Here is a 26,832-nt window from a genome sequence, read left to right as displayed (position 1 = left end):
GTTTAATGATGTTTTGGGTTTATTCACCCTGAGACTACTCTCTGCTTTGACATAGCAGCATAACCAGCGGGTCACACATTCCCCCTGCAGTCCAGTCCCCAGCACACCCAGCTGCTCACAGGTGATAGGGAGAAATCTCTAGCACCTCTTCTTCTTCCTCCTCCTCAGCAAAGTGGCATTTGGAGTGCAACCCAAGGCAGGGAAATTCAACGCAGGCTGATGAGCCTCGTCCTGCTGGTGTGCGGTTTGAAATCCAAACAGGTCAAAAGGGATCAAAGAAGAGCACCATGTGCTGGCTGCTTGCTGGCTCAAGCGAAACGAGATGGTAGCTTCTGTCCAGCTGTGTGAAGATAACACTGCAAGCAATTAGCAACCCTCTTCCCCTACAGTGTTTCATTCCTTTCAGCAATGTGCTGAACACAGCAAAAAAAAAAAAAAAAAAAAAAAAAAAAAAACGGATTAAATCATTAACAGTAGCCTGTATGAATGAGTGAATGAGTGATCTTTCTGGGGAAGGGCAAGACTTTTTGCTATGCAGGCATCACACAATTTAATAAGAGGTCCACTCTGTTCTAGCTACATAGAAGCAGAAGATTTGGCGTCCGGTCATGATTTAGCCCATTTGCTTTGCTTTTTCAGTCTCTGATCTCCGAGAAGGGACTTTTGTTGTTTCTGCCGTTGGAAAAGAGCAGGCAACTATAGCCTGAATAAACCAGCAGTCAAACAGCAGTACCACCCAATACAAAAAGCACAGGCAGGGAAATGGAAAAGGGCAATCTGAAAAGATCACTTATGAAACAGAAGGACTAAGCATTATACCTTTTGAAAAACAGGTTTTGTTATTCATTCAGCGAGAAGGCAGGAGGAAGATGGTATGACATTGTCTTAAAGCAAACAAACAAAAAAACACAGGAACTTCCAAAAATATTGACATCCTGTTATTTTCCTAAGCACAGACAGCAACGCGTGGACTCTCCACAGCGTTTCACCTCACACCAGAAGCAACACCTTCTCCACCCGCCCAGGTGAAAGCTACCTGATCCCCCCTTCCTTACAGGGGGGGGAAAATCCTCTCCTTGCAGGCTTAGCCTGCAGCACACCACAGGGCTGCCTGATGGCTGAACATGGGATCTGCCTGGGCTTTGACAGGGTCTCAAGCATCCCCACGCACACGGGTCTCCCCACACAGTCCCTTGCCATCCCTGAGCTATGGGGAACCCTCCAGCCTGCCTGGAGGAGAGGACCCCAACTCCTTGCTCAAATTCTTTGCATCACAGCATATGGACAAATTATTAGTGTTTGCCCTGAACCTTCAAATCTTGGTCCTCCAAGCATCTGATCTAGGCAGCGAGAATAGTCAGAGGTAGACGTTTGCTTTCTTTGATGACAGTGGACTTAACGTGATTCATGAGAATCTATTTTCTAAGCCATTAAATACATATATGAAGAGAAAATAAGGCTGTGCATTTCACTGGATAAGCTTGTGGCGTTTCAATACATGCTGCAAGGGACATTTTGGAAAAAGAAAGAATCGAATATGTTTGTTGAAGTCTGTAAGGGGCATACATCTAAAATAGCTGTTGATTAATACATACATCAAATAAAATCTCTTGCTGATTTGCAGAAGCATCATTCCATCATTACAGATCGCTTTAACTTTGATGGAAAAACACTGCTAACTTAATACCAGCAGTTGTAGCAGGCATCTCAGCTGTACTGAAGCACTTCAGCTATCAGAAATTATGTTTAAAAACTGAATATTGAAGAGCCTTTTTTCTTCTTATAAAGACATTTATTAATTATTTTACAATTTCTCCAGTCCCCAGCCAGCAGCAGTTTTTAATAACTCACGTACCATTTGACGTTGCCTCCCAAAGGCAAGCAGTAATTGAGGTTAAAAAGCACTGAAGGCTGCCTCCTCTGTAAAGTTTGCTCATCTGCTTTGGAGCTAACCACATGTCATTGCTGCTGTGTTCAGAATCTCAAGTGTTGTTTTTTCTTAGTTTTGGGAGCCACTAACGAGCACAGCTATTAAGAGAAGAAGACACAAGAGAGCAGGCCAGCGAGCACAGGAGGCAGTGCAGGTTACCTGCAGCTGGTACAGTGAGGTGCGAAGGAGTAAGGGCAGGAGAGAAGGTGGCCACCAAGCAGAAACCAGGCATGGATCCACCTCTGGACACCTGAAAGCAAACTCAGGGCAGTTCCTGGCCGTACCCCCAACATCTTTGTTACCATACGTTTTTCTGTGCTAACATTACATGGTTCCTACTGCTACATGTTCAGCTGCCTGCAGTAGCTGTGTTTGATGTACCTTCACAGCCTGTATTTTTTCCCCGATTCAGGGAATTGTGATGCATTTGTTGTCCAGGATTTTGAATCTGTGAAACTCTGGGTGCTCTGTAGATGATCCAGAGAAGCATGTAAGTGCAGATAAACACTAAGAGAATGAGTAGCTGGACCTCCTGCCCTCCGCAGGATGATTTATGTGCTTGCAGCTTGCTGCCATTCCATTTATTCAACTAGCTTGGTCTAACCCACCACTGAAATTACTGCAAACTGACTGAATTAGGCCCCTTCAACCAGAAAGAATTTGTTTTCTGTAAGTATAGAAGCTCTACAATGAAGACAGAAATCAGAGATGAGACAGCGAGGACTACAGCAGCAACTTTAATACTGCCTGAATTCTCCAGTTCTTCCTTGGCATGCCTTAGCCAGCTGAACAAGGTATGTGCCTCATTAGCCTCTGTCATTTTGGCCAGGGGGAATGTAATCCTTAACATTTAGTTCCATCTATTTGAAATTTTACAAAGTACGTATTTTTGTGTTCCGAGATGAACCTGAAGCGTATTAAACATGGTTGTACTGCGTGTATTCAAACGTGGAATCAGAACAGGCTTATTTGAGCAGAGCACTAATAGAAATTAAAAACAACCACTTAAAGCTCTCAGATATCAGTAAATAACTGTAAATGCCTTCAACTCTTTTCTATCTTGATTTTTCCTCCCCCAGTTTTGCTTTCATGATCCTGGGGGGCAGGGGGGTGGAAATGTTTCAAGGCATTATTTAATTGATTATTTAATTTAACTGTGACAAGCACCCAATGCACCCTCAGTAATTCCTATGCTAAGAAAAAAAGATAAATATTCTTCTCCCCAAGCCTTGCAGTTGCCAAATTTCTGAATTTTTACTGTTCTAAAGCTATAAAAAATAACTCTCGAGAAGAGAGATTGCATTTGTGTTCCTACTCCAGGCGTCTTCCTCTGTGACCTTCCAACCAGCAGATCTGCTTCCTGGATATCAGAAACAGTGGCCAGCAGTCTATGATGCTCAAAATATAAGATTTCATTGGAAAGTTTTCCAAAACAAAGAACAAGGAAAGCTTACAGCAGTGGAAAGCCATTCTTTTGATGTTATTGAAACAGTTTTGGTACACACTGAAAGTCTCCTCCTTAAAGAAGACCCTTGACTTGGCTGAAAAACAGTTCTTGGGCCAGTGCAAAAGGTCTGCTTTCTAAAGTTTCTGCTGCAATGTCACAAGATCCTCAAATTCAGCATTCCTGTGAAAGTGAAAAATCAGAACTACTGCTACAGCATGTTTAATCCCAAAAGAGAAAAGTTACACAGAAATGAGGAAACCTGTTAAAAGTGGAAGAGGGCAGCCAAAAGGGAAAAAGAAACATTCAAGGTGGCATTAGAATTGTGTCTCTGCGCCTATGAGAGTTTTGGAAGAAGTACTTATCAGCTGTCCCCAAAATGACTTGAAATAAAGAAGTAAATAATTAAAATGTATAAACAGCAAAGTGCAGAAAGATACCAGAAAAAAAAAATAAATAAAAACCACCTTGGAAAATGGTGATTGCACCTGAATGAGGGGAAAAAAGAAGAGCACAAGGTCCAAGAAGAACAGTGCCAAACCATGGCACAGTACCCAACAGAGGCTGAGGAGCACCTGGCCAAAGCCTGCCCATAAAGCCTTCTGCAGGCAGGGAGCTTCCCTGAGCACCTGAGGGCCATAGAGAGCCAAGTTTTAAAACGAGCACTTGAGGCAGACCAAGTTAAGAGCAGAGAGGCTGGGTCGGGAGCACTCAGCAGTGAGGAGCTACAGGAGTTCCCCAGCTGGCTGACTACAAGTGGGAGACGTAAGAGAAGCTTTCTCAAATTAAAGCATCAGCAAAAAAAAAAAAAAAAATTACAGCAAGTAGGTCTGGTGAAGGGTAATAAGTTGTCTAGATCAACTCACACTGCCTTTAACATACATGAACACAAATTGTTCAGATTGCCAACCTAATCATTTTAGCACATAGCCCATGGTTTAGGTCAGATTTTGCAATAAAGGAAAACCAGGGTGGCAAACGTATTGCAGCTTTTTAAGGGACTCCCAGGGGCTTCAAGCAAATTGCACACCACCGAGTCTGATTTCTGGTACCAGTCAAGTCAGTACAAATTTAACACAGAGTCGGTATGAACAGGTAAGTTGTGCAAGTGGCCTCTTAGCAAAGCCTCTAACAGAAGCTCAGCTGTTGCAGGATAAAAGGGAACACCCTGTCCTGCACGAGGGCTACAAGACACAGAGCATGGGCCAAGCCTGCAGGGACCTGCGTTGGACTCATGCTGTGATCTGATAAAGAAGGGCAGGGGAGAATGAAGGAAATAGGATAAAGTTTGAGGACTGTGCAACAGCTTCCTGGGGGTAAAAGCTGGTGTGGTCAGGGAGAACATAACCCGGACACAAAACTGGGATTGGACGCAGTGCTGCAGGATGCCATATAATGCATGAGGGGAAAGCTGCCCTTACCAGTCGACCACCAACATCCTCCACTGAAAAATGCAAAAAAAATAAAATGTAAGTACAAACTGAAAATAAATATGTGACAGCAGTTCAAATAGCCTGCACTCAACTCACAAAAGGGGAAGCGTCAAAGGTTTTACACAGTTAAATGCCTAAACTAGAGAAGACCCTGATAAAGGATCAGAAAAGAACCCATACACAACTTCAGTCATTTTCTGCAAGCTGCACAAGGATAAACTGCATGCAAATATATATATTTAGAAAAGGCAGTTCCTATGCAAGTACAAAGACACAGCCTGCCTTTCCCCACTCCCCTGGTAGTTGCATCTGAAAAACATCCTTTGGAAACTGATTTCATTTGTAGGATCAGGTACAGCATTGAGATTGAGTTACTGGGGTCTCTGTCATTGTGCCTTAAATTACACTAATACCAAAGCTCCGAAAAAGCAACCACCAGCACATTTACTGTGTGGTTTTGGATCAGTGCAGTACGTGCTGTTGACCCATGCCCATCACCTCAGCTTGACTACGCTCTCTCATCAGGAAAAGCTTCTTTGGTTTCCACATGTGTTACTAGTTCTGCTTTGTGCTGGAAATCAAACCGATGAGCAGCACCAAACCAAACAGCCTCAGCACACTGCAACAAGCATCAATCTTCCCAGAGGAAGAAATCAGACACGTCTGGCCAGTTCTACATAAATACATACTGATTGTCATTGCAAATATGCCCAGCCTTTAATCCTTCATCAGCTGGATCTTGCAGAAATGTTCCCATTATTTCACCCTGCATCAGTACCAGTGACATTGCAGATTTGCCCATTTATAGATGTTTTAGCCCTTAGTCAGCCTACATTGGTGCAGAATTGCGAGATTAATCCCACATGAGCACTGGGGATTAAACCCAGCACCAGGACTGCTGGCAGCACGTCGGCCTCACAGATTTTCATACCCAGCAGGCAGGTTTGAACATTAAATTCTCAGTAACTTCTCCAGATTCCTGTAGAGAAAGTCCAGCAGTGAGATTTAAAAAAAGGTTAAGGTGCTGGTTGTGCCTGTTCGGAAAATATTTAGATGATGGGCTATTTCTGAGATTAGAGCAAGGTATGATTATCTGCCAGAATCACATTTTTCTTCCAAAATTTGCAGCTTTTTTTGGTAGTAGTAGTGATAACCTCTTCACATGCAAAGACCTCCTGCAAAGGGGCACACAGTCATATACGCAGCTATAGGAGTGGTAGAGCTGCTTTTTAGCAACTGACCCACACATGGCATGAAACTGCTCCCTTACTGCCAATGCTATTCTCATGACTATCTTGGAAATCTCTTCAAGCCCAAGCAAAGCTTTTGGATTGCAGCACTAACATCACTTTTGCAGTACTTCCAGCTGCAAATACACAACCCCTGTGACTGTTGGCAGGGGTGCCGCTCCCAGGCCATCATACCCACGTTCAGATGAGTTTGGCATCAAGCAATTTGTGGCTCTGTGTTCTACAGCTGCCAATAACTTCATTTAAGTGGATTTTTATAGGAATGCTTTTGGAAAATTGCTGAAACCATGGATCACCTGGACATCCAAGACCTGTTCTCAGGGGGTTACTCTTACCTACTCAAAATGAATCCTCTCGTAGGATTATACTTGGGAAGTCAAAAAGTTATCCATGTAATATATAGCATAAATATGCCTAAACTGCGTAATCATCAGAATATAATGTTAAAAGAAGACTCACAATATGCACCAAGAAGTGGAAGCACAGCTCCAACCATTAACACAGCACTCTAATCTCTTTGAAAGAAACAACTCACGCTTTTTCATTGCAAATACACTCACATTTTTGATTCAAATAACTTCACATTAAGACTTATAGCACTTTTCCTTATGCTTCTTTTCCTCCACTTCTGCATTTGCTTAACTTTAATTTTTTTTTAGTTACACCTGGATCATTAGACACATATGAGACATTATATACTCTAATACTTATTTTTTTCTTTTAAAAGTACGGACACATAATAAAGCAGAACTTACATATGTATCCCAGAGATGACTCCTGGCCCCTCACAACTCAGGACAGCAAAGCAATTATCATATCCTTTGAAACACAACTTCACTTCTGCTACTTACAACAGTGGCTGCTCATTACATGCACACACACCTGCCAGCTGTTAGGTATTATCCCAATTAATGAGTATTTCATTATTCCCAGCTGTACCAACACCCATAAACCATCAGCTAAGCTCTAGCCTATGCCACTTGCTGCACTAAAGCTGATTCTTTCCAGAAAAGAAAAAAATGGGGCTGGAAACACCAGAGCTTTCATTTAGCGAGCTGTTACAACCCCAGCATCTATGCAGATAAGGAGAGGACGTTGAAAACTGTGTTTTGGCTCCTATAGGATGCAGCTGCTCAATCCTGCAGTTGTAGCAAAGCACACTGAAAGCATCAACCAGGTCTAAACAGAAAACGCAGGTTTCATCAAGTTAACCACAGCAGACATTTCAATCTTGTTCCTGTAGCCCAGTCCAAAGCCGTGCGGAAGAAGGCTCATGCGTTTGGGAGACTTTCAAGAACTGATTTCCTTTAGATTGGTTTCTGACATCTAGAAACAAACAAACAAAAAATAATCTGTTTCCCTAGAAAAGCTGTACTCTGGAGTCTGCAGCCTCTGAAATCAATGCAGAGACAACAAGTTGAACCGGAGTTATGGATGGTAATCTTGGCAGATGGAGACCACTGTTGAAGCCCTTACCCTAGCAATGAAGGCAGGAACATCATGGAGAGCATCTTCCCTTGCTGCATGCAGGGAAAACCCAAGAGCACAACCATGGGCAGCAGGGGTTATGCCAAAGGTCTGTCTTGCCAGCTGTGGGTGGTTTTTTGAGCCTGACCCCACTAGCTACTTCATTCACACCCCTCGAATTCCTGTAGCAGAGGAAAAAGTGGACAACTCCTCTGTCCTTGGGGTCTTCATGTGGCTCGTCATCATCCAGACCTCTCTTATATCTGCTCTGTTGTCTCTTTTACGGATGAAAGCATGGTAAGCCATTGGACATTTCATGTGTTAGATGCCTTCATTACCCTTTTCAATCTTCTTTCAACCTTCCCTGGTTTGACGAGAGATTCTTTGAGACAGGGCAGCCACAAGCCTACACAGTATTCAACACGGAGGCAAGCCACGAGTTTACATGAGGTTGGACAGACTTTCCCTCTCTCTCATTTCTTTTTTTTGTCACTACCTCCCTCCTAGAGCTCTGAGTTTGGCTTTTTTTTTTATTATTATTATTATTATTATTGAGAAAGAGAGACTGCTAGGCTGACATTTTCAAAGAACAACACAAGGCCTCATTCCTAAATTATAGACCGCAGCCCAGAGGCCATCAGTTTACACAGAGGAACAGGCCTGCTACTCTTGCTGTGCAGCTTTCCATTTATCTGCACTCAATGTCCTTTTTAACACCATCATACGTTTTCATAAGATGCCCCCAACATTCCTCACAACCAAAACATTTTGATTTTAAAATGGTTTAAGCAGTCTGGATTATCCACAGCACCAGCAGATCTGCAGAGGATGAGGAAGGCAGGGAAGTTCTCTGCATGCTGCCCAGATGCTCCACACGACTGCGAAGACATTTTGGGCATTACAAACCTCGGTCAAACCCCAAATCTGTTGCTATTATTTTAGCCACTGTTTCTTGCTGTTTATTTAGCCATGGATCAGCTGAATGCTGTGATCACAGACGAGATTATGAGCCAGTGTGCCAGTGGCAAAAAACTACAGCGTATTGTTGCATCCCCCTGAATACTGAAGGCAACGGTTAATCTCTTTTGATGGGGCACTTCCATCTGGAGCTGCCAAGCTTTCACTGGAGCATATTCCTGTTAACGCACTTACTCCAGTGGTCTGCCAGCAAGTGGTTTTTTTTTGGATGGTTGTATTGTTAAAACACCCAGTGTATATGCTAAGCTACTGCCAGCCGAGGTTTGTTGGTTTCTTTAGCTACAATAATCCTCAGCAGTTTTTGTGCTGCTGATCAGCTGTGTTAGCTTAAAGATGAAGAGACACAGAATTGGCTCTGCATTTAGCAGTGAGACCACCACCTGCAGCACAGAGCCAAAATACTAGTCTAAAAATACCCTCTTCTTTCCAAGAGCAGAGGCACATATGAGACCAGGACAATGTATGAGTGTTGAGTGAAATGCTATTTCTCATGATATCTGAGATTCATTTCTAGGTGTTTGTCATCCTAGAGAGAGACTTTTTTTCTTCTACTGCATAACATAAAAACACAGCATACATTTAGATAATGTTCTGCGATAAGTTGCCATTTTAAATAATTCCCACACCATTTATATGCTCAGACTATTAAATTTGGGGAATAGAAAAAAAAAAAAAGGACAAAAGGAGCATGGCGAAGGACACATATTTGATGTGCCTGCCATGTATTTTATAATGGGATAATCACTACTCAACCGTTTTGTGATAAAAAGTAAATAGCTACTGATGATTTTATATTAACCCCACATTAATATTTAATTATAGGTTTTATACTTTACTATATAATTGAGCAGCTATTTGGTTTTTACTGTATTTTATTACAATTCTACCACTTCTAAAAGCAAAGAAGCTTTTCTATGTCTACAGCCCTTCTTACATCCCATCTCTGTAGAAACGTTAACATCTGTAGACATGCTGCAGAAAGGCTCCCCGAGGTTGCTGTTGTATTATATCACAGAGCTTCGCTACTTTTATTGTCTGTTACAGAATGTAAGAATTTTAGGCAGGATTTCTACCTAGTGCATTAGATAAATCATGCCATGGCAGATGTATCTGTTGACAGTTGGTGGATGTCAGCCTGTTTGTTGTTCCGTGTTTCTTTTATTTAAGAGCTGAGCTACACAGAACTCACAAGGATCAACAACAAGATCACATTGCTGACACAAAATGCAGTTTCTTGATTACATCTGGAAATGGGGAAACTCTGGTACCGTTTCTCTTGTCTTAAGGCTCATGCAATGCTTTGGGAGAAAGAGCAAGTGCTCTGGATGATGCCAAACAAAACATGGAAGGGAAGATGGGCATCTCCTTCTGTGATTTACCAGGTATTGCTGCTGCCTTTCTGCTTTGCTGAAACTCAGGAATAACTTTGGTCTCTGATAGCACTACACAGCATCTATCCTTGCTTGTCAACAGGATAAAATAAACTTATTGAAAGGAAAAACCTGCTAAGAGAACCAGTAAATTCTTGCAAAACTGTAAAAACAGAAGCTGCCAACTGTAGAATATAAGATTGTAATCAGAGCATGAGAAAAGCAGATGTCCTGGAGTTACAATGACAACACACATCATGGTTTTAAAAGCTTGAATACTGGTCTACTTCACATGAGCTCAGCCCGCTTGATCCACCCTGAATAACCAAGAATAGCCTTCCCATATCTCACAGGGCTTGGTGTGGTTTTTAATTAATTGTTTTTTTATAAAAGAGGTTGGTCCTGTGATGGTCTTCTGCATCTCTCAGACAAGAGCGTGCTGCATCCCTAGTGTGCGTGGTATCAAGATGGTGGAAGTACCCCCAGCTGCTGCTCCACCATGGATACTATGACCTGGTAACTGGAGGCCAGGCTTGACACTGGGACAGCTTCTAGCTGTAATTCATGACAGAAGGCTACTTTTCTCCACCACAGTTATCTTCAGAGGATAAACTGCCTTGGGCAGCTTTCCGCAGTCACTGCTGTGTCACTCACCAATATACAGGGCTGAACATCATCACCATGAAACTTTGTGTGCAGGCTCATCTCAACTTAGCATGCACTTTTATTATTCTCAGTGGTCATCCACTGTCAAAACAAGCGCTGGAAATTCAAGCGCTCACATATTCATGCTCAAAATTTGAGAAGGGCAATAAAATCCCTCCTGTAACGCAATGCCCCTGGGCAGCCCGTGTGCTTGCAGTAAACAGTGTGAATCAACCCGAGTTGCTACCTGTCAGATTGCTGAGAAAATTACTCATCAAGGCACCAAATGCTCTCCGGAGGAATGCCTTTAGTCTGTTTTCATAGTCTGTTTTCATCTTCAGCTCAAAGAGCAAGTGTTGCGTGCACCTGCAAACTGCTGAAGCTCTTGCCTGAACTTTAACTTTTTCTAAACTAAATTCACATACCCTTTCTCTGGGAAGCCATGGGGAAATAGTCAAAACCATAAACTGAAGAAACCATGTTCCTAAATTGGCAGTACTTTATGATCCACCCATAAAATAACAATTATCAGACAGGCACATCAACCTCCTGGATAGCGACGGACTACACACTTGGATTTCAGTCTCCTTGGAAGCCACAGCACATCCAGACAACAGAAAAAATTAAATTCTCATTTTTCTGGGTTCTATTTTTAGCAAAACATACCAAGTTATCTGAGGAATGAAACAAAATATACTAAATTACCCTTAACACATTGTTTGGTTTCACAGGCTGGACTGGTTCATAAAGAAAAAAGCAACAAACAAAAGAACACATCTAAATTTAAAAACACAAAGTGCTAAAAAATATATTTCCAGGAGCTTTACATGCCTGTTTCGGCCAACTTCGCTACATACCACAGAGAATAGCTTTGGCTGCTCTTACGCAGCTGCAATGATACGGCAAAACAGTGCAAGGTATCTTACAATGATTGCCTCTCAACACACAAATAACATCTTAACTATTGATAGAAAAAAAAAACAAACAGACAAACAAACTTATAACTGGATGATTTCACATCTTAAAAATAAATAGTTTTATGCTTTCATCATATTTGCTGCCACTGAGCCAAGCAATGGTCCCTTTGAGGGCTGGAACTTAATTCCATGATAAGCAGCAGAAATGGGAGAAAAGTTTAAAAAAAAAAATCTGAATTAAGGAGATATATTTACACAGTTTTGTACTTCTGACTGCCAGTCTCTGTATTTTATCACCACCATCAGAGGCTCCCAACCTGCAATTACTACTGGCTAATGCTGAGTTATTTTGTACAGACAGGAAATCGGAAGCCCTGCTCCCATGGAGGCTTGGTGGCAAGTTACAAAGTTTTTGAATGGGTGGTGCCTGGCTGCTCAGGTAGAAGTGCTGAGATAGGTAGATCTGTCTGTGCTTTGTGGCTAAGGGCAAAGCATTTATCTTATGGAGAAAAGGTTTTAGTCTCCAAGCATCAGCTCTTCCCAATTCAGCTCCTTCAGTGACAGCAGAGATGTTTAAAAAACAACCAAACAAGAAATTACAAATAAAAGGGAAACCTTCATGCTAGAGTGCAATTAGAGGAACCTCAGACACTGTCACAGCTTTTGTACTTGCCTCATGTTTCCTCCACCGCTTTGCCTAACTCATTGCATAGCTCAGTACTGCACCTAACTGTGCCGAAGAGCTACATCCTTTCCATCTCAAGAATTTTTAAATCATTCTACGCTATTCTGAATATCAGTAATGGCAATATTTTATATTACAAACTAGCTGAGCAACATTTTTGACCGAGTATGCAGGCTGCGAACAAACTCTACCCAAGTGAAGTAAGTTAGCCTGAAAAGAAAAAAGAAACACCTTCAAGCAATGCATAAGGAATATTAAGCATTAAGTGGTTGTATGTTGAAACAAATACCATTAAAAATGCCACCTATACCACTCTGGGATGCCAAAGCTTTCATCAATATAATTTCATGAATACTGTAATGCCTTAATCTTATTATACACTGATCATGTCTATGTATGCATCAGTTTGCTTCCTCTCGAGTCTTGTTGAAATAAATTCTTGTATTACGAACCTCCACTGCTAAAAATCCAAGCAAGAAAAACCTTAAATCTCCCATTTTGAGTTGCAAAAAACAGAACCAAGCTGGAAACTGCTGTTCTGCTGGTTCCCTGCACGGAAGTGCATGGGCTGGTGTTTTTCTTTGAAAAGGCAGAGAAATGCTCGCTTGAAGCTGAACCGATTAAATTCCTCACTTCACATATATTCAAAAACAAATCTGAGAATTAATAAATACATGTAAAATACTTCAGAAAAGCTTCCCTTAGTACTCATGTTAAATAAGCATATCTAGGTAAAGCCAGCACCACTGCTTCTAGTTCAGACTTAAGCCAAGCTCTAAAAGCATCCCATTTCAAGTACTTAAAACTTTCAGGAAAGCTCTTATAATAAACTGGTGATAAAACAGAAGAAAATCTCAACACTTTTCAGCATCTTCAGGTGAACTCTCTAGCAGCTCGCACCAGACAGGACGTGCAGAGCTTTCACACCCCACAAACCCTCTAACCAGGGAAGATTTTTACACGAAACGATGAAATAGAAAAAAAAAAAGTATCATAATATATTCTTTCTGGCTCTTTTAGCCCGGAAAGTGCACTCTGTATTGCACTGGAACCATCTGGAGTTAATACATCCTCTTTCTTCAACCAGAAATAGTTTCTTCCACTTGCCACCGAAGCAGCAAATGCCTTCAAAATACAGACAGTTGCCAAAGGATGTTGCTGTCTGCAGACAAACTGTGGCAATGCCCACCAGGATAACTCTCTTGCTCAGACAGACAGTGAGGCTGCTCACATTCAGATAGCTCCTCAAGGATCTGCAGAGCTTACTCAAATATTTTACAAATAGACAGGGAGAGTAGCTTTAACAAAAAAACAAAAAAAAACAAACAAAAAAAAAAAATTATGGATAGGCAATTGTGCTGATGAGAAAATCACTGATTTTGGCCATGAAAACAGCACAAAGGGCATTAGCTCATGTTAAGCAGGTTAAGATAGCTGGACTTTTAAAACAAATCCTAACGGCTAAAATTATCCTCTGAAATGCACGGGGATTGGTTTGCTTTCTGATTATCGCTGCAAGTATGGTTTAAAGATATATATGCAGGAAGATAGCTTTTAACTATGAAGTCCTTAGACTTCATACAGTTAACAACAAAAATTAATCAATTAAAGACTTTATGTTTAACAGTGCCTAGGAGTCTTCTGGAGAATTATACCTTAAGAAGACAGCAATTTGCTTCTTCATATACTGTCTTTAGTCCTAAATGTTCAAAGTCAGTCATATAAAACTGTACAGTGGTCACAATGGCATTTTTGCCTGTAAGCTGCCTGCAGGACACTGCCTTTAGTATTGTATTCATCAACTTTATTCATGCCTTAAAAAACTAAGTTCTTATATTTACTCCCTGTCCCCCAGTTCTTCAGCCAGGCTATGCACACAGGAGACACTGAACAAAGTTTAGGCATGCTGGATACAATACATGTCATCCTTAGAGCCTCTGCAAGTTCAAAATTCAAGCTAGGAGTAACAAAATTTGCATGCAGTTAAATATTCCTGATTTCTTGATCTTTCAGAGCAGCTCAGAAGCACCATGTGCTGGAGGCACAGCCCTGCTGGGATGCCTGAGGTGTTGTGCAGAAAACAATTCCCCAACACCAAACCCATGCGCAGGGCTGGGGATAGCTTCCTAAGGGTGTTCATGCTGTGCTATGCCAACCCTACCCGCTAAAATTCAGTTTTAGGACAAAACTGAAAATAAATGCAACTGTTTTATCCAAAATCCTTGCAGCTTCTTCTTCCTATAAAGAGAATGACATGTGTCAATTCTACCTGGCATTACTGGGCTCACTCTTCTGCAATCCTCACATTTCCAATTTTTAGCCAATCTTTAAGTATCTTTGGGAAAAAAAAAGAAAGCCAGAGGAAGTATGAAAGGGATCTAACTTTTTGCAAATTTGAGCCTGCTGCATTTGCTGCTTCTTCTCTTGGAGTAAGATTTTAAGGCCTCCGTTTATCCTGTCAAGCTGTCCTTGCTTTGTATTACAGCGTAAGATGTTATGAATGTTAAGCAAAAATATTTTATGAAAGAAAAAAAAAATTTAGTGGTTATCATATCCCACCCTGTCACAAGAGCAGTAAATTAACATAATTGTTACCTAAGTTCAATTATATTCAGCTGAGGCCAGAATGGCAATGACACTGTCAAGTGGAGAAATTCATCTATGACAGTGAAATGCATTCATATTTTTAACCTGCAATTCTTGTACAGAAGGCAAGGAGTCCTTCCTTGAAAACAAGCCATTTTGTCAAGAGATGGTGACACAAACGTATCATTGTTAGAGAGCTTGACTCACTGCAGTTTACCTGTAACAGAAAAGAGTCATTCCACCATTTCCTTTCTTAAAATACAGGTAACGACAGCTTTCTGCTTGCCAGAAATAATACTTGGAATTCCTATAAATCCCCAGTACAACTCCCTATTTTGCACCCTCAGCTCTTACATTCACTGTTGTAGGGCACATTTACAAGAAGCATCTCAGAAGAAATTGCCCTGCCACCACTAAAATCTTTGACTATGGACGGAATACAACGGAAATCTAGAGCTCTCATTAGCAATGGTTTTAGGAATAAAACTGCCAGGTTACAAGTTGGCAGTCTAATTTAATAATGTCTAATCTAGCACTAAATACAGGGTACACTGACGGTTGTTTCTGTCTCAGGATGCATGTGATATTGGAGAGGAAGTATGAGATGTGGGGAAAATTGCTTTGCCAGCCCATGGTGACCATGATGCATGTGCATAGCTTACCCCTAACCTTAGCAGAGGTTTTTGTGAAACAAAGGCTTTATGCTGGTGAATGGGATGTGAAAGCTAGTGTACTCAGTTTGTCACATCATGATTATTAATTGTTGTTATTATTCTTATTATTTTGCTAGCCTAAGCAAGTAGGGCTTACGTGCCAACTCTGCTTCCCAATCTGTCTGTCTGTCTGGATGGCTGTCCGTCACACCCCAGCCCCAGCATCACAGCCTCAAGAGCAGCAATTAATGCTTCCTAATTCCAGCTTAGCTTATGGTACCAGTCTCAAAGATGCCAAGTTCTCAGAAACACCCTTAAAATCAGCAGAGCTGGATCACTCATAGTGCAACTCACATGCTGTCCTGTGGATGGAGAAACATCCTTCTGCCAACCAGTGCCACGCATACCTGGCTGCTGGGGAGGCACAGGGCATGGTGAAACATGGATTTTCAGCTACTATCTGAAGGACACAGTTCAACAGCAAAATCCAGTGTTAGAGCCAAGTTGAACATGTACCTGTTTGCTTGAAGGGCACTCGGACTCACTAGGCACCTTGTTACTGGCTCAGTGATGCATTTCTTGCACGGAGCATCCAGGCTCTGGGCAAGCCCGAGCGCCCTTGAAGCAATGCATCTTCCTGCTCCTTGGCTTCCTTGCAGTTGTTACATAGATATGGCATATGTTTCCTACGGCACAGGTAGGGCAAAAAATATATATACATTTCTAAATTATTGGAAAAATGGTCAAAAGTGGTAAATCTAAATGAATGTCATCAAAACAGCTGACAGCATTTTATGGGGCCAAGCGGTGAGGCAGTTTTACTGTACTGTTTCCATAGCGCAGGTGGCCTACAGCACACCAGGATCTGCCCAAGACACAAAATACAGCAGTACTGGCTATTGTGCATGTTTTCTGTATCTGTTTTTTTCCTTTCTGAGCTGGTAATTGCTGTGGATGGGCTACGGCTATCAAACCCAGGCTGCTCAGCTGACTTCTTCCAATGCCTGAGTGAGCTGAATGCCTGAGGGTTGGAAAATTATTCTGTGAATGCTTATGACAAGTCCAGAGCAACAATAAAGAAACTGCAGTTCATATGATAAGAAAAAGAAAAGGGAAAAAAGGCATTAACTCTGAACCTTGGCCATTCATCTCATCAGAGAGGGGCTCAAAAGCCAGCCTGACTTCACTGGTAAAATGCAGAATAACCACGGCCGAGCACAGGCTTGGGATGGAATGGGGCTGTGGGGCATCCGTGCAAGTGTGGGGAGGTCTCCAGTCCCAACCCAGCTGCATGCTGCTCAACATCAAACCCTTCCCTCATGCCATCTACATCCACCTGAAAACTGGCTTGGGACCCAATGCTCCCCGGCTAGAAAGCCCTCAATACTGCGGTCAATGAAAGTCGTTTCAGAATTATTACTTTTTTAGGGCGTTGCTTTTTTGTGGGTTTGTGGGGCTGGGCTTTGCTCCTTTGCTGGTTTTCTTTTGGCTGGTTGCTATCAAGCATAAATGTAAAATGAGCTTTAACCAGAATCAGATTTTTTGCCTGCAATATTAGACACTGACCATATCTGGGAAGGAAACAGCCTGCTTCTTAGGGAAACTCTAGTGCTTTATCTTGCCTTTTTTTTGTTGTTGCTGTTTTTTGCTTTTTGTTTTTTGTTTTTCCTGAGAGCTACTCAAAATGTTTTGTATTTCTTTTCTTTGAATTTATAAAAGGATAATCAAAGTGAGGGCTGGTTCTTGTTTAACAATAATCTAGACCCCCAAAAAATTGAACTCAAGCTTTAAAAAATATAACGGCTTTTTATGTATTTCAGTGGCATACTAAACCAGATAAAAACTTCATTGCACTTTTTTTTTTTTTCAATTTAAGTACCACGTATAAATGATGGCTTCATTCAGGGAAAACCTGTAACACAATGTTGAAATTTGAAATTGAAACATTTATGGTTCTCCAAGTATTATTTCCCCGTGGAGACTAGAAATATCTAAATCTATTAAATCCTACATTAAATCTGGACAAAAAGGACAAATGGCCATGCACTGCTTCAGATACAGATAAATCAATATAGAGACTTAACACGTATCAAAACAAATACTCTCTGTATACAGATATATATATCTATATGTAGTGATATATAGATATCTATGGATATGATGTATATCTATTTAATGTAGCTCATTAGCTGCCAAGACTGTATTATTTGTGTCCATCAGGCTAGCGGCTCTGTTTTCTGGATTAGTATTCATGGAGCTGAGCAACAATGTCAACATTTCCATGAGTGAATCAAAGCAAGACCCAGCGCTGATGGACAGATGAGGAAAGAGATTTTGATAGCCAACGTCACAAAGTCACATAAGAATAACAACTGCCCTCAGAATGAAGGGTTGTCAGGCAGCAGCATGTCTCATCTCCCTTTAGGTTGTCAGTGTGTGAGGAAGGAAAATTAAATATATATATATAGACTGCTGGTTATGAAGACGCTACAAGTGCAACTATCTAAAATGAAAAAAAAACACTCGTACAAATTCACCTGTAGGCTCTCTGCTCAGCAGTTGAATTGACTTATTTTTTATTAAACTGATTTAAATTCAAATATGCAAATCCTATTAGAAGTACATAAGGTGTGGAGTCTAAGGCCATATCACTGCTTTTATTTAGGGTCGTATATGACAACCTGATCTGGGAGTCAATCAAAATCACTCTGTTACTGAAGGAACTCAAATTTCTTATTCCTCACCAGGAATGAAGTCTATTTTTGGACTTATATCAGACTCTGTCAGTTGTAGTCTACTCTGAAATCTGAAAAGCCTACCATACATGACACCAGAACAGGAAAGAAATCCCAATGGTTTGTCACACACCAGCACTTCATCTGCAAGGCTTCCTACCTACTGAATTACATCTACTATGTGCACAAGCAATCATCAAACTGGTAAAGTTTGTCCAAGCCTTCAAATCAACTTCCAAGACATGGCTGAGTAAATAGGAAAGCCTGTAACAAGACGTTAAAAGCCATCTAATTGACTTAGGCACCTAAGTCCCATTTTGCAATGCTCATTACAAAGGAAGAAGCCAAGGTCCTATTGATTTTTTAAATGGTGCTTTGGTTCCCAGATGTCTGGTGCTTCTGAAATGGGAGCTGAGCACTTTAGCTGATTCCCCATTTTTAAGCATTTATGCATAGTACAGACTGCATTACCATATTATTTTCCCTTTCTCAACAATGGAAAAGAAGTTACAAATCACTGAAACCACAGGGAAACAACCACAGGACATGACAATGCTTTGTAGAGACAACTCAGCTCTAGTTGGACCAATTAACATGGATTTTGACATCGGTTTCATTTTCAAAGAGGCCAGGACACCATCAGTCATCTTCATATTACCATTTATCCCAAGCTTCTCGTGCTGGTGTTTCACAATCATCAGTAAAACATTCCTTCACTTGGTTTTCTGGGTGGTCAGCATCTGTTTAACACCCTCCATTTATTATTACCCAAATGTTGCTGATACACGTATCACTTGCGGGTATATTCTGAAAGTCTGAAAGTCTGTGTCTCCTTACCTCCTCAGCTCACCTCTTCTGGACAACCAGCATCCCCCTCCATCAGCTTTCGAGGAATACAAGTTCTCACTTCCAGACTCAGTAGTGCTAATTAAGTCAAACTGTTGATTACACACAGTCTTCCAGTATCTTGTTTATTCCTCATTATTTGCATACAGATATCCAAGACACTCATTCACTAGCAACTTTTTGAGGTTTTTCTTATTTTATTGCAAAATAAAGAGCACATCTCCTGAAACAGTTTTAAACTGAAAAAGAAATACATCAGTGTGCACATACGTAGAAAACACTCACTGCCATTATAAAGAAATCCAAACTTCTCTATTCATCAAAAACAAGCTTATCACGTAGTGGTCTTATCTGCAGCAGAAGTTTTATGCTGACAGTCTAAAAAGCAATTTCCTGTATTTTACTATAATATGCTTGTAAAGGAAAAAAAAAAAAAAAGATTTTAAAGTTTTTTTTACACGCTCAGAATCTTTCTCTGATAACTCAAATGGAAAACTTTGGAAAAAGTCATCATAGCAATGGTACAATCCTATGATATTTTAAATATCTCTAATGATTTCTGAAGTCCATTGAGGTAGAGGATGCTCAGCTTCAACCCTAATCACAGAATCACAGAAGGGTTGAGGTTGGAAGGGACCTCCAGAGATCATCCAGTCCAATCCCCCTGCTCAAGCAGGGTCACCTAGAGCACATTACACAGGATTTCATCCAGGAGGGTTCTGAATATCTCCAAAGAAGGAGACTCCACAACTTCTCTGGGCAGCCTGTTCCAGTGATCTGTCACCCAAACTGTAAAGAAGTTCTTCCTCATATGGCGATGAAACCTCTTGTGGTTCAATTTATACCCATTACCCCTTGTCCTATTACTGGTCATCACTGAGAAGAGTTTGGCCCTATTCTCTTCATATTGTCCCCTCAGGTATTCATAGAGGTTGATACCTCCAAGTCCCTTTCTGCAGAGCTGCTCTCCAGCAGGTCAGCCCCCAGCCTGTACTGGCGTACCTCTGCAGTGCACCCACATTTCCCTTAGTCTTCCTTTTGCTGCTGATGTATTTGAAGAAGCCCTTTTTGATGTCTCATATGTCTCTTGCTAAATTTAATTCTAACCAAGCCTTGGCCTTCCTCATTGCACCCCTGCAATGAACTCAGCCACTGTCAGCCTGTAGTTCTTTATGTTAGGATAAGTTATTACATAAGTCTTACTATGTCAGTGTGTTTATATATATGACTATATATATGTGTACATAATATATATGTATATATTTTTTTATATATTTATATATACATACACACACATAAATCACAAACCTTCCCAGACTGGCAAGATTTACCTCATACCTAACAGTGTCACAGACTTTTCTATGACAGAAATGTTATCAGGAGCAAAAATAAAGTAATTTTTCAAAGAAACATGGAAGGTTTCAGTATATTGTACCATGAATAGTTAATAGCATAAATATTATTTATTGGGTATGTGTACAGGATTCATTTTGTGATTAAAAATGCTAGTGCTCAGTTCTCTTCTAAATGAAAAAGTTACAGCTCTCAAGAGGGAACCCTAAGCTTCTCATTAGATACCAGCGCTGATTTTCAGCTTTATATAATTTCAGATAAAGAAACCCATGAGATACAGAGATTTAAAATGGGAACTAATTTCAGCAAATATTTAACTGATTGGAATTAGGCAATAATTAACAAACAAATTAAAGTCTTCTAAAAAATTCTGCGTTTGCTGAACACAGTGTACCATTTACACTATCGTTCAGCCTTTGGGAGCTCATCTCTCCTTCCAAAAACATATACTTGTTCTCACATTGCAGTGAGGTAATAAGCACAAAATTAATTTAAAAACAAAATTTACTCAGAGAAGTTCAAAGAAATTACAAACCAAAATCGGTGCTGTTGTACAAAGCACAATCTGAAACCCAGAGCTAGCTTAACACCCAGTAGGTCCCAGTCTTAAGAAATTTATTGCACAGACTCTACATGGTGCAGTGCTTTCTGCTCTCAAAACAGTTTTGTGTCCAAATACATCTCTCACCATGGAAAAGGCCTTTGCTGCCTGTAATATAATAAGCAATCCTGCACACCTGGCCATGGGATTTACACACAGGTGGTTGCAGGCTGATGCTCTGTCCCTGCCCAAGCACAAGAGCCACTGCAAAAGTCCTCACTGCCAATTTTAATGGGGTATAAAAGATGACATCGACATACTCTGACTAAAATTCTATCTGTACCAGAGATGATGATTTTGCTCTTATTTATTGAAAAGTAATTAGCAATGCTTGCCCATCAAGACACTATATCGCTTTGTTTTAGAGAGTTTAAATTAGCTTCTATTAAAATTGTTTCGTAAGAGCTCAGAAATTGGTTGGTAGGGCACTGGATTAAGTCAGAAACATTAAACAAACATAAAGTAAATAATCTTTTTTCCTGCTGGATGGAAGGCCCCATGCTGGTAATGCACACAGTATGTTTTCCAATTATATTACTGGTGCCTGGTATCTAACACGCACCAATTTTAATCATGGGAATAGATACCTGACACTTTGAACCTCAACTGAAAGATTCCCACACCTAAGAAATGATGACTTCAAGTATCATTAGACTTCATTTAGCAATTATTAAAGGTGATTTGTGGCCAACTTTTTGAACTACAGATCCAATTCTTCTCCTGCTTGAGTATATTTCCACAGAGGAGTGAGGTCAGGACAATACCAACAGCAGCAAGGATGCAGCATATATAGCATATATAGCATATATGCAGCATATATCCAATGTACCTGATGAATCTTAGGATGGCAAAAGGAAAACAAAACCACCCACCTACATCTATGAAGTAAAGGACCTCCAGAATACTGGATAAAGGTTCACCTCCATTTAAACCAGTGCAATTTTATATTCTTGAATGGCTGGCATTAAAGACAAGCATGGTTCTCAGATCTGAGTTCAAAACTGTATGGTATTCCAATAGTGACACCATTATTGATTATACTGGTCTTTTGTATTGTTTTTGTTTGTTTGTTTGTTTGTTTGAATAAAGATTTGGCACTGGGGAAAGAGACAAGGAGAGGTGGCTGAGCCAAATGCTCTGGAGTTTAAGTGAAAGCAGCCATGGTATCATCTCCAGATGGTAGAAAATGACTTTTTGGACAAAACCAAAGAACCTTTAATCTCTTGGACCAAAGCTACATTAACAGTAATTACAGAAAATAAGAAAAAAAAAAAAAAGTGAAGAAAAAAAATAATCTACAACTAGCAAATTTTGCATCTTGCTTCTGAGATTGGTCTGTAATGTACCACAACACCCTTGACTACGAACTCTTGGAGAGACAACTTCTGAAGGCAATACGTACAGTGCTTAATTCAAATCTTATTTCTTATCATGACATAGACTATCCTGAATTGGAAGATACCCACAAGGATCACCAAGTCCTGGCTCCACACAGCATCACCCAATATCAGACCAAATGTCTGAGAGCATTGTCCAGACACTCCTTGACCTGCAGCAGCTCGGTGCTGTGTGCCCAGTCCCCGGGCAGCCTGTCCCAGTGCCCAACCACCTCTGGGTGCAGAACCTTTCCCTCACCCCCAGCCTGACCCTCCCCTGTCCCAGCTCCATGCCATGCCCTCAGGTCCTGTCGCTGTCCCCAGAGAGCAGAGCTCAGCGCCTGCCCCTCCGCTCCCCGCTCCCCGTGAGGGAGCTGCAGGCCGCCATGAGGCCTCCCCTCATCTCTTCTCCTATGGGCTGAACAAACCGAGGGCCCTCAGCTGCTCCTCACACGCCTTGCCCTCTGGGCCCTTCACCATCCTCTCAGCCTCCTCTGGGGGCTCTCTAATGGCTTTACGCCCCTCTGGTACTGCGGCACCCCAACCCGCACGCAGTGCTTGAGGTGAGGCCGCAGCAGGCTGAGCAGAGTGGGACAATCCCCTTCAATTCTGTTTATTTAAGATTTTTTTTAATGAATGTATTCAGAGTATGCGAAGTTGTTCCCCTCATTCTTTTCTGATGACCTCTTTGCTCCAATACTTTATGTCTCACTCAGCCTAATGCAAAACAGTAGGTCATACTGAACTGCATAATCCTGTAAGAATAACTTCAAAAATCGTCCCTGCAAAATGGTCACGATTCACATTTTTCTGACTCAAGATACAGATTTTGGCCATCACCGTCCCCTCTGTGTGACTTGTATAAATAATTAATTAAGAGAGCTTTGCATATTGATTCCCAGGTCATATGTAAACATAAAAAAAATCTGCCTTACATTCCACAGTAAATCTGGTCTTATTGAAGCAATGTCCATCCCATGTCTTGTGATATTGCACCGACAGCACATGTCAAAAGGAGTCCAAACTAATCCGCTTCCCATCTGTCTGTACTACCACTAAATATCCCCATTTTCTTATCCTTCTGCTTTTAGGACATCAAACAAACTTGACATTTCTTAATCTGAGCCTGTTTTCCAGGTCAACAATTCAATTTCTAAGGCTTTGGCTTAGTTTTCTGAGATTAGCATCTCACCCACTGATCTTTCTCTGCCTGTTTTTTGAGTTGGCAGTTCCCAAAGTATTTCATAGTGTTGTGCAGACAGCAGGTACTGAGTCAGGTTCAAACTTCCCCTGGGTTCTTATGATAGAAGTTGGATGTGGTTTGACCCACCCAATCCCTGTCTCCTCCTAACATAAAACATCAAGCAAACAGACCACTGAAAGGGTGGCTACAAAGAGGATGGCAGCTCGCTCTATGCAAGGAGGCACATGGAGATGACAAGAGACAAGGGGTACAAGTTGCATTGGAAGTTTCATCTTGGTGTAAGAAATTAATATTTTACAGTGAGAACAATTGATACCTTGAACAACCTCCCCAGGGACATGATGGAGTCCCCATCACTGGATGTTTTGAAGATACAATTGGAGATGTTCATGGGTCATCTAGGCTTCCTCCTCCCATGAAAGACTGGACCCGGTGACCTTCTGGGATCCTTTCCAACCCTGGCTGTTATGCAATTCCATGAGGTTCGCCACAGTGAGTTGAGAAGGACACACAATTTTTAGGGCATGAAAATGATTCATGATGTTTCCTCACCCTGAGCCAATCAGAGGATTGGTCTCACATATGGCTCAGTTCTGCCATTCACTTAACACTATTTCCCTGCTCCCCAGCCCCTGGAGAGCACAAAGGAATTCAAAACCTTGTCTTCAGGGCACTTCTGAAAATTCGTTAGAGGAAGGTCCATTCTGCATTGCCACTTCTGTGGACTTTTCCCAAAGAAGGCACAAACGAGCCATGGGAACATGACAGCCCACCACCAAACCCACAGCAGCAAGACTCTATTCATGATTGCACAAAGCTCGTTAGAGTTGTATCTGGACTTCAGTGATCTTTTGTTCATGCATATTAGTTTTATATAAAAAATTCCTGCTCTTCAGGTGTATCATTACTCCTTTTTTTAACAAATGTGGACTTTATCTCCCTCGTCTTATGATGAATAAAATTGCACACCCTTTTATGGGTCGGCTCAGCCAAGGGGAATCCTGGAAAACAATGGGATGTCCCAAGCCCAAACACAGCCACAGACACTGAATCCACAAACCTCAGGTCTTTTGAGAAAAAGGTCAACATTATCTGGAAGCAGAATTTGAGAATTTAGGTTTTGAATTTAGGATTAGTCAGAAGCTTGTTTGTTTTGTTTTATTTTCAATTTAAATTAAAAGACGGTGTTGATTGAACAGAGTAAAACAAAATACTGTGTGTTGGCAGGAAATGTTATCTGTTACAGGATACATCCTGATGCCTTTGAGTGCTATTTGGCACCTTTCCTCATAAGATCAGCACTTTAACATAAAGGTCCTAGACCCATTAGGAAGGGGCAGCAGCTGAGGACTCAGTGTAATCCTTCTTGACACAGCAGCTCTGATCATCACCTTATTAAGCAACATCAAATATAATCTGTTCCGCAGGTTCACGTAGCTTCTCGTAAGAAAAATTACTGTGAAGTGAATTACCGGAGAATAGTACTGTGTAAGTGATACTTGTTAAGTTTCCCCTTCTCCTCAAGATGCCTTTTATTGCTCCTGTTTTCAGATAAGCTGTCCTAAAGGATGATTCCAGCATACATTGCTATTTAATGAATTCTGTTATTAACAAAGATCAACAAAGATCTCCAGGAAACTAAGCAAATCCATTAAGAAATGTAGAAAGAAATAACTAAAACATGTGGTTTTCCAACTTGTATACTAAAAGAACATCTCACAGTCCACACAAAGCTTCTGCTCCTCAACAGAGTATTTAGGGTCAAGAAGACTAAAATCAGTGGAATGCTCAAAAGCTGGAGTTCCTGGGATTTTCTGGTTTCTAAAAATCAGTAGGAAAATCTATAACATACTGTTTGAACAGTTTTATACCATACGAATGTAACAAACTAATTAATAGAGAGAATATCTGGGAAAAAAAAAAAAGTCACTGTTGCACTGTTTTTTACAGGAAGCTATTTCAGTGAATGATAATATTTTTATATTCAACAGTAGCCTGAAGGATTTTCTGTCTTATAAAAACAAGTTAGACATGCGGCCACTGAAATTACTGGATCCCCTGCCTCAGAGGTTTGATTTCTTATAGCTGCACTGAGATATTCTGCTCCATCTTTCACTGTAAGAGCAGCTGGCCCTGCTGAGTTGAACATGCTAATTTTAGGCTGCCATAGTGACCCTTCCTAGACAAAACCCTGCTGCTGGTGTCAACATGCCTTGAAGGTATACTTGCTAAAGAGAAATTGTCTGGGAATAATCCCGACCACTTTTATTTTCAAACCTACCCAGTTTATGGTTTTTGTCAGAAAATTTTGCTGAAATTCCATTTTACAGTGCTAATTTACAAGTAATTACTTGGCTGAGGCTTTATCCGGCAAATTATTTCATTACAACGTTGATTGTTTTAGACAAATACGCATTAATCCACTTTGATTATAAAAGTGTGTTTGGAGATTTTCTTTCCTCATGTGATGGTGACAGTGCTAAGAAGACATGAGAACTCTCAGGTTTCAATGTCTGAAAAGATGAAATACAAGAAAATATGTACTTAACCTATTATTTCTGAGCAAAAATGACTCCCAAAAGGCCTGGATATAGCTACTGATGAAAAATGAATAAATGAATAAATAAATTATACACTAGGATTTTTTAAAATATTTATTTATACAGATAGACAAAGATGTGCGTAATAACCAAGATAAGAAAATATAGCCCAGGCTTATTTTATCATTCCGACACATGAAATGAATGTAAATACATGTGCTACTGAAGAGTAAATCCACAATAGTGAGAATCAGCAGATTTTCATTCTGCACATTTGTATATGCAACTCTAAGATAGTATCTGCCCACATGACTTCTATTTGACATCTAAAGAGCTCCGTTAAAACCCTCTCAAAGACAACACTGCTGATCAGCTTGCAAAGAAGTGAGAGAGGCACGGAAGCAGAGATGCCACGTTACTAATAATTAGTTAGCTGTGGAGGTAAAAGACATTGAAGTGATTATGCTAATACAACCATATGCATGCTGTATGCAAACTCCAGCATGGACTGAAATCCCTGCCATGGCTTTTGTGTCCCTGCACAGGCTCTGCAGAGCAGCATCCCCCAGGACACTGCAGTACCAGGCAGGCAGGAGGTGGGGTGGATGGCCATTGGTCTGGGACACCATGGTTTGGGAGTTAAATAAAACACAAAAACAGTGAAAGGCATCAAAATTAAAGACAATTAGTAACTGCTTGGCAAGACTGTAGTTAGTAAGAGTTTAGAAACTTTCTGCAGTAACCTAACTTGTTTCATCAAAATTCCACGCTAAAAATAACTAATTTCTAAAGATTCAGGATTAGTCACAAGTTTTCTTA

At 40.8% G+C, this 26,832-nt stretch overlaps 1 protein-coding gene across 5 annotated transcripts in view; it reads right to left on the bottom strand.

Moving 5' to 3' along the window:
- PRKG1 (protein kinase cGMP-dependent 1) overlaps nucleotides 1-26,832 on the bottom strand; it is a 450,310-nt gene that overhangs the window by 221,692 nt on the left and 201,786 nt on the right. Inside the window, exon 1 of one of the 5 annotated variants that reach the window (XM_038180897.2) lies at nucleotides 6,813-6,930. The exons of the other annotated variants lie outside the window; for them this stretch is intronic. The gene's annotated coding sequence lies outside the window, so the exon portion shown is untranslated. Of the gene's footprint in view, nucleotides 1-6,812; nucleotides 6,931-26,832 lie in introns of those variants that run through there. 5 annotated transcript variants of the gene reach the window in all.

Source organism: Anas platyrhynchos, chromosome 6 (genome assembly GCF_047663525.1).
Source record: "Anas platyrhynchos isolate ZD024472 breed Pekin duck chromosome 6, IASCAAS_PekinDuck_T2T, whole genome shotgun sequence".
Lineage (NCBI taxonomy): Eukaryota > Metazoa > Chordata > Aves > Anseriformes > Anatidae > Anas > Anas platyrhynchos.
This window is presented reverse-complemented; position numbering and strand designations above follow the sequence as displayed.